The 14,859-nt window shown below is 45.9% G+C and overlaps 1 pseudogene; it reads left to right on the plus strand.

The window, feature by feature from the left end:
* Positions 1-566: 566 nt before the first annotated feature.
* On the plus strand, positions 567-1,729 carry LOC147726650 (ras-related protein Rab-39B pseudogene; annotated as a pseudogene).
* Positions 1,730-14,859: the final 13,130 nt, after the last annotated feature.

Raw genomic sequence — 14,859 nt, forward strand, 5'->3', positions numbered from 1 at the left:
AAATGGAGCCTAGCCATTGGACGAGGGGCCTGTCCATCAATGCCGGACCAGACACGGGGGCGTTCCCGAGATTCTTTGGCTTTTGCCGACGTCACGCGACGCCGGGAACGCCCCCGAGTCTGTTCCGGCATTGCCGGCACCTCCCTTGCTGCTCGGGTCTCCTTATTTGTTCCTAGCTGCCCCTCTCCCGCCTCCCTCGTCCTCTCCCGCCTCCCTCCCGCCGTTCGTGTACTCTCCCGCCTCCCTCGTCCTCTCCCGCCCCCCTCCCGCCGTTCGTGTACTCTCCCGCCCCCCTCGTTCTCTCCCGCGCTTGTTCCTGGTGCCCGTCTTCTGCTCCGGCCGGCCGTCGTCAGCTCTCTCCTCCCCCTTTCCCGCCCCCTCCCGCTTCTCTCTGATGCCCGCCTTCTGCCCCGGCCGGCCGTCGTCAGCTCTCTCCTCCCCCTTTCCCGCCCCCTCCCGCTTCTTTCCTGGAGGCTGAGCCTGGACACAGCTCCATGGAGGCGGGCGGGACACAGCGGCTCCGTCTGGACCTCTCCCGGGCCGCTCCAGCCCCCCCCAGGCTACAAACACCGCTTGGCTCTGCAGGCATGGACCGCCACCACTGCACCTCCCCTGCCCCCGTCCGTGCCGACTGGCACTACCAGTTCCGAGTCATCCTGCTGGGGGACGCCACGGCGGGGAAGACGTCGCTGGTGCAGCGCTACACCGAGAAGTCCTTCCTGGAGCAGGCGGTGTGCACCCTGGGCGTGGAGTTCCACGTGAAGATGCTGACGCTGGCGCCCGGCGTGCGGGTCAAGCTGCAGATGTGGGGCACTGCGGGGCAGGAGCGCTTCAGGTGCATTACACGGTCTTTCTATCGTAATGCTGTTGGTGCTCTCCTGGTCTTTGATCGGAGTAATCGGTCCACCTTCCTTTCCTTGGACGACTGGTATATGGAGGCCATGAATGTGCTTTCCGAACGGGCTGTCTTTGTGCTGGTGGGACAGAAAAGCGACCGGGATTCTGGCTATCTTGTGCCTAGTGAGGAGGCTGCAGCCTGGGCTGCTCATCTGGGCATGACCTACATCGAAACATCAGCCAAGAGCAACTTAAACGTAGACCACCTATTCCACACCCTTGCAACCAAAATCTATGATGCGGTCACCCATGGGGCTGTAGACCGAGGTATGGTTGTCCCTTCTGAAGGCTGGGATGGAGTGAAGGTGGTTTTTAGGGTTCATAACTTCACTCCCAAGAAAGAAAAGACTGCAAGCCAGTGCCAGTGCTGAGTGGGACAATAATGGGACACTTCTATTGAAGGCTATTAGGAAAGAAGTGCAGTTCATCACATGTTGCTAGCACCGGACGCTTGGTGAAGAAGTGTAGTGCCAAGAGGGAAAGTTGAAGAGTTGGCAATGAACATTGATAGCAATAACTGTAATCAAGGTGGCGAGGACCACCTCCAGCTGTATAAATAAGAGGGGTAAGCCTGTGCAGTCGGGATGATGTTTACACTACAGCATTTTTTATAAACTGTTCTTAATATTTATTTTATAATTTTATGTATCCACAATCCATGTACTTTAGTATAAGTGGGAGGGAGAACCTTCCACCGAAGTGCCGCCTGCTGGGCCATCTCAATTAAAGGGGTTTCCTCTTTGTGCTGCTAGGATGAGAACCAGGAAGGATGGTGGGAGTGAGGCCCCAGTGGGGTGTTTAGCTGAAGACACTGCTAGTGTGATGGTCTGAGTGAATGTCCCAGTAGTGTCATATCTAGTGCTCTTGGGAACAGGACACTGGTGGGTGCTAATGATGCCTCCCCACTGGCATAGAATGGGGTTCTTGGCAGAGTGCTCAGTGCTGGGGTGACTTGCTCAAGAGGTTGTCTGTCTGGGACTCGACTGGGTTGCAATAGCAAGATATTTGGTGCAGGCCCTGAGGGATGGCTTGTGCTGTGATTTGGCAGGTGAGCTTTCATTTAAAGCCTGCACTGCCTATCGTGGGTGTGTGAATAAAAATGTTGCATTGTTTTGAGAAAAAGTAAGAGGGTACAACATATGTATGTGTGTGTGTGGGTTGATGCGCATGCACCAAAGGCCAATTGTCTGTGTAGCATTGGTTTAAAGTAAAGCTTCAAACTAGTGCAACCCAAGGGTTTGTTCAAATTATTTGTAACTCTGTTCCATTAGACTTTACATTTGTGAACTCCAAGCCTTCTTTAGCCTTCCCTGGGACTTGTACCCGACTTTACAGATCTCGGAGGACGCTCAAATCCATTTACTGTGATTTTTCTTTTGTTGTGTGAACTAACTTTCAGCCCTTGGAGAAATCCTATTTGCCAAAACTTTTATATTTAATTACTGTTTTTATGTGTTTTTATGTTGCTCTTTCTCCTCTGTCCTAAAATGTGAAACAGATGTACCACAGGAGTTTGTATATTTTAATGATCTAATTTTGTATGGTGTGGCGGATCCACTATCTTTCCGATCTTCCCGGATTCTTAATCGCTCTCTTTTGTATACTTGGCCTTATTGGTATATCGGCTTTGCCTCCCCGCGGGACGTTCCAAACTCGGTCTCTCCACCCGAGGATACATGCCACAGATCACAAGGTGAGAGAGAGAGGCTGGTGCGCGGGAGTCCTTGGCCGGCAAGGGTCTGCTCGCTCTAATTCCGGGTGCGGCACTTACCCCTCCCGAGCCTCCCTCCTTCTTGCCCTGCTGACATGTCACTTCTCGGTTAGACCCCATTAGAGGCGCAGTCCGCTGTCGCTCCGCGGGGCCGGGAGTCAGTCCTGCTGGGATATGATCCGGCAGACCCGAGGTTGCGGCAGACATCACCTGCCTGCTGATGGAGGCTACACACGGTGTCTGTCAGCTATGAGGAGGCAGAGCACGCCTCCGTCTGCCCCTCCGCCACACCTGGAGCTGCGCGAGCAAGTGCTCACCTCGGTACTTAAATATAGACTGCTTGTGCCTCTGTGTGCCCCTGCTTGTGCCTCTGTGTGCCCCTGTTGTCTGCTTGTGCCTCTGTGTGCCCCTGTTGTCTGCTTGTGCCTCTGTGTGCCCCTGTTGCCTGCTTGTGCCTCTGTGTGCCCCTGTTGCCTGCTTGTGCCCCTGCTTGTGCCTCTGTGTGCCCCTGTTGCCTGCTTGTGCCCCTGTTGCCTGCTTGTGCCTCTGTGTGCCCCTGTTGCCTGCTTGTGCGTGTGTTGGGGGGGCTCTGTTGGTGTGTGTGGGTCTGTGTGTGTCTGTATGTGTCTGTATGTGTGTCTTTGTGTGGCATTTGCCAGAGATTAAACTATTGGCATTGTAAATGACAATGCCATTTATTTATCTGTTGTGAAGACCAACACATAAATACAAATTTTGTCATTTACAGTGCCAATAGCTCAAACTTTTCAAAAGGCGAAACCATTGCATTGTAAATGCTTGTTTAAGTCTGGCATTTGCCAAGACCTTTTGATTATACTAAAATATGTGCAATATTCTTACAGAAAGGGGCTTTCAGCCACCTCTCTTCATCTATAAGTCTGTTGTTGTGTCTCTTCCACCCACTACAGCATATAGTATGGGGCAGTGGGTTAGCCTACTTAAGCCATTGGCTACCTTGACTTTGAGTGACTCCATTTTGCTCTCTCAAAGAGAGCACAGCCATACACAGGCTAGAGCTTTTGTTTTTACTTTATAATTACTTTAGTGTTGCCTCTATGATGAACATTCCATCTATATCAGATACAATCTTCTGCCAATGCTGTTGTAATTTCCTTTTAGAGTTTTTTACTTTTCTGATTGCTACACTGTCACAGCATACCTGAACAGATTGTGTCCATTTGAAACTATTCTGTATTAAGTTATCCTTAAAAAATATTTTACACATTCTTTCTTTCTTTCTTTCTTTCTTTCTTTCTTTCTTTCTTTCTTTCTTTCTTTCTTTCCTTCTCCTTCTCTCTTTCTCTTTCCTTCATTCTTGCAGTCTTTCTTTCATGTTTCTTCCTCATTTCTTTCTTTGCTTATTTATTTTCCTTTGTTTATTAGTTTTTTCTTTCCTAGTTTCTTTCTGTTTCTATTTTTGTTCTTTCCATTTTCTTTCTTTCTTTCTTTCTTTCTTTCTTTCTTTCTTTCTTTCTTTCTTTCTTTCTTTCTTTCTTTCTTTCTTTCTTTCTTTCTCTATTTCTCCATATTTCATTCTCACCTTTCATTCCTTCGTTCCCTTTCTTTTTCCTTCTCTCTTTCTTTCTCCTCCTTTCTTTCTCTCTCTCTCCTTCCTCCTCTTTCCTTCTCTTTCTTTCTTTCCTTTACTTTCATGGCTCTGCATGTTTGTTCCCCTTTCGATGCATTGGTTCCTTGCAGATATTTTGCTTGTATGATCACAGTTATTATTTTCTTACTAGTTGAAAGACTAGTTAAACTTCTGTGATGCCTGAAATAATTATCTGTAATTTTAGATATCCGAAAAAAAATTACTCCTTTCTGTGTAAATTTGAACAGTAAACAATTAAGCCAACTCAACAAAATCTGAGAGATGACAACTGACAAATACCCTTTGAAACAACACTGTATTTAACGCTTGGCGATATCATGATGGCAAAAATATATTGGCCTTAGTAAACCAGAAGCATAAACGGAATGTGGAAGAATATGTGAAAAACTAGCTTACTATTAACAGTTGTTACCAGTCAGCATCGGACATAGAAATGAGGAACAGCTATCTGAAGAGATCCAAGCACATACCCTAAATCCCCTTATCAAAGTCTACAAATGCAAAGAGAGATGTACATAAGTCCTGCTCTCCCACTACCAACTAGCTCCTCTAAAAATGCAGAGGAGCTGCCAAATTGGAGCCTGTAGATCTCAACATCTAAACTATAATTTAGCATTGGGTGTTTGTGAGCCTCCCCCAAGTAGATGGAAAAAAGTGAAATAAGTGAAAACAAATTCTCGCTGTCCCGAAGTGGCAAAACCAAAACCTTTAAAACATGAAAGGTTTCCAGTCATCATCTCGTTGGCAAGCCACCAGATCTAAATATATGTTTATTACATGGGAGACCGCAGTCCCTGTAAAAACGCCACTCTATTATTTTCTTAGTGACAAACCTGGTCGCCAGTTGTAAGAAAATATGTAGCCCTTTAGCTGTAATAAATTAATACAATTGATTTCTGATGTCAAAATACCTGCTGCTATTGGCCATGGAGCCACAGGCTTGCAAAGCCCAGACGGGGAACTTTTATCAAGGCCTGGAGGGTTTTTGAATGAACATGGCATGTAGCGCTATATGGAGACAACTTATTGATGTTTCTTAGGAACATGGGGGAAGATCTTGCTGGAGCCAGTGAGTTGCTACTAGGGCTGGACTGGCCATAACGGGCACCGGGGAATCCCTGGTGGCCGGTTATGGGCCCCTAGGGGCCGTTTTTGTTACAGGGCCGTTTTTGCAGGATAGCAAAATAGGCCAAAACCGTCCCGGCAAAGAGCTCGGCGGCACCTCCAAACTCCCCCCTCCCCCGAGTGGGGAGGGGTAGCCAGCCGAGCACTTTGCCATGGCCGGTTTTGGTTCCCAGTCCGGCCCTGGTTGCTACTGGCTCTGGCGAGAGTAGTGGGCCTAAAGGTAAACTGGGGGAAATCATGCCTATTCCCGGAGGCGCAGGAACAAGAGAGACTATAGGAGGTGGAAGATGTAACACCGGAAAGCAGATGCCTTCCATACCTAGGGGTGCAAATATACAATCACCAGGCAGGCCTGTTAGAAGGCAATGTAGGCGCAGCCCTTAGAGGGGTGAAAGGCTAGTTTCAATTTCTGGGGGACCCTGCCCCTTTCGGTGACTGTCAGGATATCACTCCTGAAAATGGTGACGCTCCCGCGACTCATACTTTTTTTGGGGTACTACCGGTTTGGGCCCCGGCAGAGACATTTTGACAAATCCGGAAAATGGTAACGGAGTACCTGTGGGGCGCGGGGAGACGCAGAGTAGCCCTGTCAACATTGATGAGGCCAAAGGAAGAGGGGGGATTGGCTGCACCAGACTTTGAGTATTATTACATAGCAGCTCAGCAGCAATGGCTTACGAAATGGATGGCAAGTCAGGTACGGGGGACTGTACAACAGGGGGACGGATGCCCAAATCTGAAACTCCTTTCAAGGATAGTGCTGAGACTACCCACTAAAGACAGAGACATCTCTGCAGAGTTAAAAGTGGCTCGCAAATGTTGGGCCACAAGTTTGCAGAGGTCCAAAACCAAGCGTCCATATTGTGATGCTTGACACGAATGTTGCCTCAGAAGTACCAGGAAGGTGATGCTCTTTCCACTGTCTCCCCTAACCGGTTCACCACCTGCCAGAATAATATCACTGAGCAAGGATAGTGATGCCCGTCAAGGGAAAACAGGGAGACAAAATAAGGAAAGTGGGGGAAAAAATATACAGGTTTCTTCATACACAGGAGGAGTAACTGTTAATCCTGGGGAGCCACCAAATCTCTGAATACTGGAGTCCTATGTGAATACAAAGAACAATGGTTAGTGTAGTAATTGATGAGTGTAGTAGGAAAGGTAAGGATTGTGAGAAAGTTGCATACAGGGTTGAGATGAGAGAGCTGGCAACATGTACATAGGGTTGGAATGTCTGGTAGTCAGGAATAGGAGTTTCTGTATATCCTGTAATATATGGTACAGTGAGTGTCCTTACTATCTGTGCTACACAGGTAAATGAGGAGAATACAACTGTCAGCCTACCTGTGTATAGGCTTAAAGAAAACTTCAAAGACTGGAACTAGAATCAACACTCCTCTAGTTCCAGGTAAATTATAAGTAAACGCCGGGACTAGTATCAATGCTCCACTAGTCCCGGTAAGTATCAGGGGAAGAACACCTTCTTCCAAAATCACCATAAGACCCACACACACCGCGTGGGAAAAACAATATCACTCCAACTTCACTGCAATAACGAACTATAGCCAATCTCATAGAAGATCGGGGAAGTGCTGCCGAAGCTTAATAGCCAACGTGAAATACTCGTGAGAAACACTGCACAAACGCGCCTCACTCTATAGGGAAAGGTGCGTACCACATCTATATAACTTCGCTAGATAGTACCTGCCAGGAGACGACCCGACGACCGCCGCAGTCCCGACGGAACCCGCTTCTCGCCACCACCATGACCCGGAAACAAACCGCAAATGACCTCCGAACCGGAACGGAACGCGAAGCGTTCAACGTAGGGAAGGGGGTGGTTAAATGCCGGGAATGATGCATCTGCGCATGCTCGGCTCTCCGCGCATGCTCCTTGATTTCGCCAACCAACTGGAGGTGAGGATTGCCAACCACGTCCTTGCACGCAAGCACGACACATATGCACTGGATATTCCACTAGTTGTTTGCCTGGCATTACCACACAGTGCGGACTGTGGGAGGCTGGAGGCGTGGATGACAACTGGGGTAACTACAGTGGGGATGTTATATGAGGACAGAATCTTGCTGCCCTTTGAGTCTTTCAGTGAGCGATACAAAGTACAGAGGGGGGACTTTCTATTACATACTGCCTTAGTAGCAGCAATATGGAAACATTGAGGGATTGGACTATCAGAACTGCCTCTGTCAGAAGGGTGCCAATATGTGGTTTCTGCAGCAGGAACATTTAAAGCACAAACCTGTCTATACAGGTGGCTCAGTCGAGGGCGCGCACGGCCCTGGATGATCTATAGCTGAGGTAGGAGGAAGATTTGGGCGAACCCATAGAAGAGAAAGTATGGGGGGAATTGCTAAAACGTACCAGTAAGGCCACTAGAAACACTAGATTCCAGTTAGTGAACTTCTAGGGGCTTCATAGATCATACCTTACCCATGACGCGTCAACAAATATTATAATACAAGGGCAGCGTTATGCGCCTGATGCGGAGGGGGGGCAGAGTTTCTCCACATGTTTTGGATCTGCCCGGCAATAGGAAGCTTCTGGAGGGAAGTGACATCAATTTTGTCAGAGGTTACAGAAAAGGAAGTGGCCACAGAACCAGGATACTGCCTCCTACACAAATTCCCCCATACCCCTAAGAATAAAATAACAAGTACATTTCAGGATATGGGGCTAGGTTTGGCAAAAAGGGACATCACCAGCCACTGGAAGGCACATGAAGGTCCCCACATAGGTAGGTGGTGGATGGAGTTCATGAGATTGGCAAAATATGAGGGGGAGGTGAGGCTAAGGGAGGCCAGGCGCACCCACCGGCAATAAGAAAACTCTAGATGCAGCCAGGACGTGGGAAGCATTGGTGGCCCTCCTCAGGCAACCAAAGGCAGTGTTAGAAGAAGGGAGGCAGGAGATAGAATAGAGACTCAGATCCTGCAGTAGTCAGAATTATTTATTCAGGGGTGATGGAATAGAGACAGTAGATCTGAGAATACCCGCCAGATAATGGAAACCCAGAGGGAGAGCACAGCACAGGGCCTCTCGCTGGGGCTCTAGGAACTGAAGAAGTCTGAGAAGGGCCCCAAGGAGCACATCACTAGACAAGTTTGGCGGGTGGGGGCAGGAGTTATTATTATTCTGATTTTGCAGCATTAAGACAGTCAATAAGATAGAAGGGCTTACCTCCTAGAAGAGCATAGTGGGGTAGGAATCTAGTACGGAGATTCAACAGACCATCCAGCTGAGGTAAATTGAAATCTGTTTAATAGGAGTTGAGAAGGGGAGGGTAGCAGGATATGCAGAACTTGGGGCAACGTCTTGCATTCCATGACTGTTTTATACGATTTCTGTATGCTGCTAATTTTGGATTAGTAAAATGTGTTTTTTTTTAAATGTCTGCTGCTAGAGGCATCAGCCAAGGGGAAACGTAGGACGTGGAACATAATTAAAGCTGCACTTTAAAAATGAAAAAGAAATATGTATTTTCCTCCTTCTGCTCTTTTTCTAGATGAACTGTTAGCAAATAATAAATATTTATGGCACCATGTTTATTTTTCCATGCTTTAGGTAATTATAGCAAAGATGGAATCTCAATACATGCTTCTACACCTTCTGAGCTACAACCTTTTATGTTTAAATTTGACCTGTATTAAACAGAATCTGATTTCTTTTTTGCAATGAAATATCTTTCTGATTTATGGAGTGTTTAATTTTGCACTAGATATTCTACTTTTATACTTTATATTGATTAACATTTGAGCACCACACCAACGATTTAAGGGGTATATTTACAAGCATGTTGCACTGAGTTAGTGTACCAAAAGTGACACTAACCAGCACAAATTGTTTTTTTCCTAAATTTACTTTTCTTTGCAAAACGTGTGTGCTGGAAAGTGCACTTAAAGAAATGCAAATCAGTGTGAAGCACTGATTTGTATTACTTGGTGCCAAGAGGGCATTACATGGATGGTACATGGGTGTTCTCATGCAACCACTCGTGCCTTTTGACGCAAAACCCTATCTACAAGCAATAGTACACATGGTTTAGCTCCAAAAGTTAATGCCATTTGAAAAGCGGTGTTAAGCACACATACAAAGTAGAAACAGTTTTAAACTTAGTCTAAGCATAGTAATTTGTACTGGATAGATAGCCTTCCAATACAAAACCTATGGTAGATTCAGGTACAAACCCTAACACTATGGCGCTAAGGTGTGTGCCTGGTGCACAGCAGCCAAAATCCGAGCCGAGACTAGGTAGAGGGGAGCTTGCAGAATGCAATCCCAACCCAATCGTCACTAACCCCAGTCCTGCATGTGAATATTTGCAAGGATCGGGTTGTACTATACGATATGGTGTGGAAGAGGTGTTGTGCGGCGGCCAGGGTGCCTGACTCTGGTCTACAGGGTTTGCAGTTCGATCCCCGACACCGAATGCAGGTTATCCCAGCACCATGTGACTCTGGGCAACAGCTTGCTTAATGTTCCTGAGGGCCCCCAGCACCGGGACACCATTTCGGGGATAGCTGTGCGCTTTACAAATACTGGAATTTTATTTCATATGGCTGTGGGCCATTATCATGGAGTACCATTTTGGGTCCAGTCAGTATCATTTGCGAGCAGTAAGGATTGGCAAAGCAACTTAGTGTAAAGCATTTTACAGCCCTAAACAACGGAATAAGAAAGTAAAATATCTGTAAATGGCACTTTATAAACATAGAACACATTTCTTTGGATGTTTAGAGACTTTGATCATTAAAATCCACCGGATGGTTCCAGAGATACAGTTTTTAGAAGCGTTTATTGCTTTTAAAAGTCTAGGGGGCCAGAGAGGATACTTTGGAAAATTACCTGGCCACCAGAGTGTTTTTAAAGCAAGTTCCAAACTTTGCAGGATGACCGCCACAGAAATAAATGGAGTGGTTCTGATGCTGAGGATACAGGCAAAGGATGCTCAAAGAATACTCAGGTTGTTGTATGGTCAATGGGGGTGTCTCTGTGGTGGTCCATTGATGCAAAGGTGATGAGGATTGACTTTGGCCACGGAGATCAAAGTCCCTCGAACTCCTCTATGTTGCAGTAGTTCGCCAGCTGATGCTGTACTACAGGCCTCGTTGCACTGTGGTTCAGGCGAAATCCTTAGTCGAGGCTAGTGTTACTAGAGTACAATGAATGTGGACTGTGATAGCACTTCCGAGTCTAACCGACACGGGTGCAACCTTTGGCTAGCTCAGATTTGTCCTTTTATGTGCCCAGCAACTGTTAGCTGCAAAACTTCAGGGGTAGCAACCAGCTTGCTGGTTTGGGCCCTTTCATCTCTTGTGTCCCTGGAGATGGTTCCAGGGGACCAGCCAACTGATCCTTGTAGTCACTTCTGTGGGTGAAGAGATGAGACCAACTTTTCCCTGAGTCAATATCCACAGGCACAGGCAGAATCTCACTAGCCCAAAAGTGCAGCAGGTGTATTCTTCTTGATGGTGCGATCTCTCTTTGTACTTGTTAAGGGCAGCAGGTCATTCCTTCTGCATTCCTGTCTTCAATTACAGCATGATTTGAGGGCCAGGGTGCCAGGGGGGGCACATTTATCCCAAAAAGAGCCCAATGGGACCAAGCGGTCACTAGCCAATGGGCTACTAGTGAAGTTTCCTGTAAAGTGTGGCATCTAGCTATCTCAGAGAACCCCATGTTTTCCCCTTTCAAACTGGCACCGCCCTTCCTTGGTCTTCAGGAGCATGGTAGCCCACCCTAGAGGTGTGGCTGACTACCAGTGGGCTACATGCCCAGGGGAAAACCAGCTTAGGGATGAGATTTCGCTCTCTGATTCTGTATCCTAATTGTCTGCAGGAACAAAAGGCATTCTGCTCAGGGGTGTTCTTGCAGTCTGCTCCTCAAAGGGGGCTTTCCCTTTGAATCCTTGGTGAGGAGGTTACACCTCTTTCTGCAGCAACTGCCTTTTTTCCTTGGCAGAGGAGTCATTCACATGTCTCCTCAAGCATGAAGAAAGCTGTCTGAGTGCCTTTGTAAGGTTGCTGTACTAGCTGGAGTGTAGAGTTGGAACTTCCTAAAAGTTGCTTTCTTTGATAGTGACATTAAATTCAACCTGGGCATTAGGTTGGGTTTTAAATGCAATGATTAATTTGATATCTTGCTTGACCCACTTAGGTAGTCCTATTCAAAGGTCAGCCAGGCTGGGATGCCAGCCAGTAACCCGTTGTTAGCCAATTGGACTACTAAACTTTCCACAGCAAAATGACAATTTGCAAGTGTTGCTGTCCTGATATATGAACAATATATGTCCTACTTAATATTATATAGCTCCCTGCCATAGGGTTCCATAGGCCTTTCTTAGGGGAGACTTACATATAAAATTAGGGGCTTTGCCTTTAGTTGTAAAGGCAAAGTCGAACTAGCAGTGTAAGCACTGCCCTTTCAGTCTGCAGTGGCAGACTGTGATCGAATGTGTCCTTGTCACATGCAGGGTGGCACAAACAGTGCTGCAGCCCTGTGTGAACACTCTGACGTACATGCCCTGGATAACCAGGCTGCCATATACTAGGAACTTATAAGTAAGTCAGTACTTGCCAATTGGGTGTATGCAAATCAACAAATCTTTTGTGTAGGGTAAAACACTGGCAATGAAGTCTGGTTGGCAGGCCTTAGTACACTCTCAGTCCCAAAACACCAGCAGCACCAGTCCAAACATGTGGGGATGAAAATGAAAAAAGAGGCATTTCCTTACAATATTCATATTGATAAACAATAGGCCTAAACAAAACATTGTGCCCTATATGACTATATGAACAGAAAGCTTACCATTACCATATGAGAAACACGAGCAATACCTTACATATATAGTCAGTTGCATAATATAATGGAAAGCAATTAGTAATAGCAATAAGCATACGGGGCCAGAGGCCAAAGACGAATGGTGGGCAGGTGAATGGTGGGCACCAATTAAAAATATGTGTAAAAACACGGCACATTGGAATGCTCATATGCAGTGTTAGTGAATATATGAATATGTATATAAACAGTTATATATAAGATTGCACATGGAAAAAATGAATTACATTAAATTGATAATCTTGAAAGATCAAAAACCCTAAGCTTAATTTCACTGAGCAGCAGGTTGGAAATCAGGCACAGAAACTGGATACAAACCATAGCACCGTGGTCAAAACAGCACTTGTAAAGTGTAATTGATGCAGTAAAGAGGCTTGAAAGACCCAAGTTGTAGAATCAAAGGCAGGCTCTATAGTGGGTGGTGAAAGTGCGAAACACCCCAGGGAGGCATGGGATGGTGCTGGGGGGAGAACACAAAGGTTAGGGGTTAATGAGCCAACTGCTTGCTGGAGAGCATTTATAGTGGGCTTGAAGGCAAGAAGGGCAAAGTTGTCAGTGTAGGTGACTGGTCCATTGGCGGTCCCAAAATGTAACACAGCGAGGTCATAGAATAGGGTGCTAGTGGAGCGGCAAGTAGGGTGGGGGCATTTAAGGCATTGACAATGGTGTTCCTTACACAGCAGCAGTAATGTTTGGCCATTATATTTCCCACAATAATGTCAGTGAAGGGCTAGTGACAGGATGAACTATCGACAATCCAGAGGGAGCAGTGGCTGGTTTTCCAGCAGAATACTAAGCACAAGTGTGAGATAGCAGTTTTGGCACTGGAAAAGGGTTCTAGCCGATTGTGCCAGAAGCTAGTCAGAGGAGAGAGTCCAATGTGCATGCAGGCTTGATAGCAAATGTAGCTGCAGGCAGAAAGCTACATAATATTGGCAATGCTGTTCAGATTGATATGGGGAAGTCATCTTCTAAGAAAGAAGACAAGATGGATGACACTTCAGTTCATGTACACTGTGAACTCCACGCTTTCACAGCTACAGCAGGGGTGAAGTTGTTATGGGACAATTCAATCTGTAATTTGGCAGGTGAAAGCACACTAATAATGCTAGAAGGAAGAAAGAACAATGGGCTGATATAGAAGGGAAAGAAGGATATGCGAGATGATGGATGAGTGGGTGAATGAAGAGCTGGATGAGTGGGTGCAAGGATGGTGAATGAAAGAATGATGGATAAGTGTATGAAATGATTGCTGGGGGAAATGATGGATGAGTGTGTGGGTAGAATGATGGATGAGTGTGTGAAAGGATGGGTGGGTAAAAGGAAGGATGGGTGGGTAAAAGGATGGATGGGTGTGTGAAAGGATGGATGTATCGGTGGATAGGTATATTAATGGATGCATGCAAAGATGATGGATGTGTGAATGGATCAATAGATGGAATGGCCAATGAGTGCATGGAATGGTGAAAGACTGATTGATGGATGAGAGAATGAATGGAAGATAAACTGTAAAGTTGAACAGTAGACATCAGTGGGTAGGTGGAAGGGTAAATGGATGAGTGGATAGGTGCTTGATGGAAGAGGCAAGGACGCTCTTCTGGGAATTAAGTAGTAAGTAATATTTATTTGCACAATTAATTAAAATCATTGCAATATACACACTCATAATTGGCCGTTAAAAAAAGACAATTTTCAGATCTGTTAAAAAGTCAGTGAACTTGTGTGATAAAAAAAAGAGAAAAGAAAAAAAAAAAGAAGTGTCACTTAGGGGGACTAAAACTCAGTCTTGGTCAGATGGTAAGATCAATGAGTTCATTTCTGTGATAAACTTTACAAAACGCGTCGCCATCTGAGGTGAATCGCCCCTCATGCATACATTGATTGCTTCATGGCATGTCCTGATGTTAAGAAAAACCCAAATTGGGCGAAGCCAAAAAATTCTTTGGGCTTGTAAACGTTGACAAATGCACAGAATGTGAATGAGATTTTCCTCTTCCTGAATATAGAAGCGGCATTGGGAGGAGGCTTCTTTCTTATATCCTTGGCCGAACTTATATGCCTTCAGCGGAATTAAGCCAAAATGGAATCTCATTAATTGGAGTTTTACATGAGATTTCATGGGGGATGTAAGATAGGGCGGTAAAATTTTCGGGGCATACAGTTTGGAGGCCCAGGAGCCATGAAAGGTTTGGGTTCACTTGCTTCGCTTTCTTGATGCCATGAGAGCAAAGATTCAAAGAAAGACTAATATTCTGGCTAGTCCCTTGCCTCCAAAGATTAAGGTAGGAGCCACTCATATGAATAAACCATCCTATCATGTTTTTGCTAGCGTAAAAAAAGTATATGCAGTAAGAAGTGCAAAACCTCTATTCTTGAAGAAGTCTGCACCATCTGTAGTGTGTGCAAGGCACTGAACACATCACTGAGAAGATCAGCAAAGTGAGTTGGATATTAAGCGCCTACAAATAGGCTATCTGAGCCACAAACTGTACTGTCCGAGGTTGCTGAACTTACAGACACTTTTACACATTAGAATCAATGCTACTTTTGTCACTTTATCAAGGTGCAATAGAGTTAGGGTAATGTTCTACCAAACGCGAAATTCTGATCCCCTAATGGAAGATTGTAATAATGTTACACAAC

The sequence above is a fragment of the Lissotriton vulgaris genome, chromosome 3_1 (genome assembly GCF_964263255.1).
Source record: "Lissotriton vulgaris chromosome 3_1, aLisVul1.2, whole genome shotgun sequence".
Classification (NCBI taxonomy): Eukaryota; Metazoa; Chordata; class Amphibia; order Caudata; family Salamandridae; genus Lissotriton; species Lissotriton vulgaris.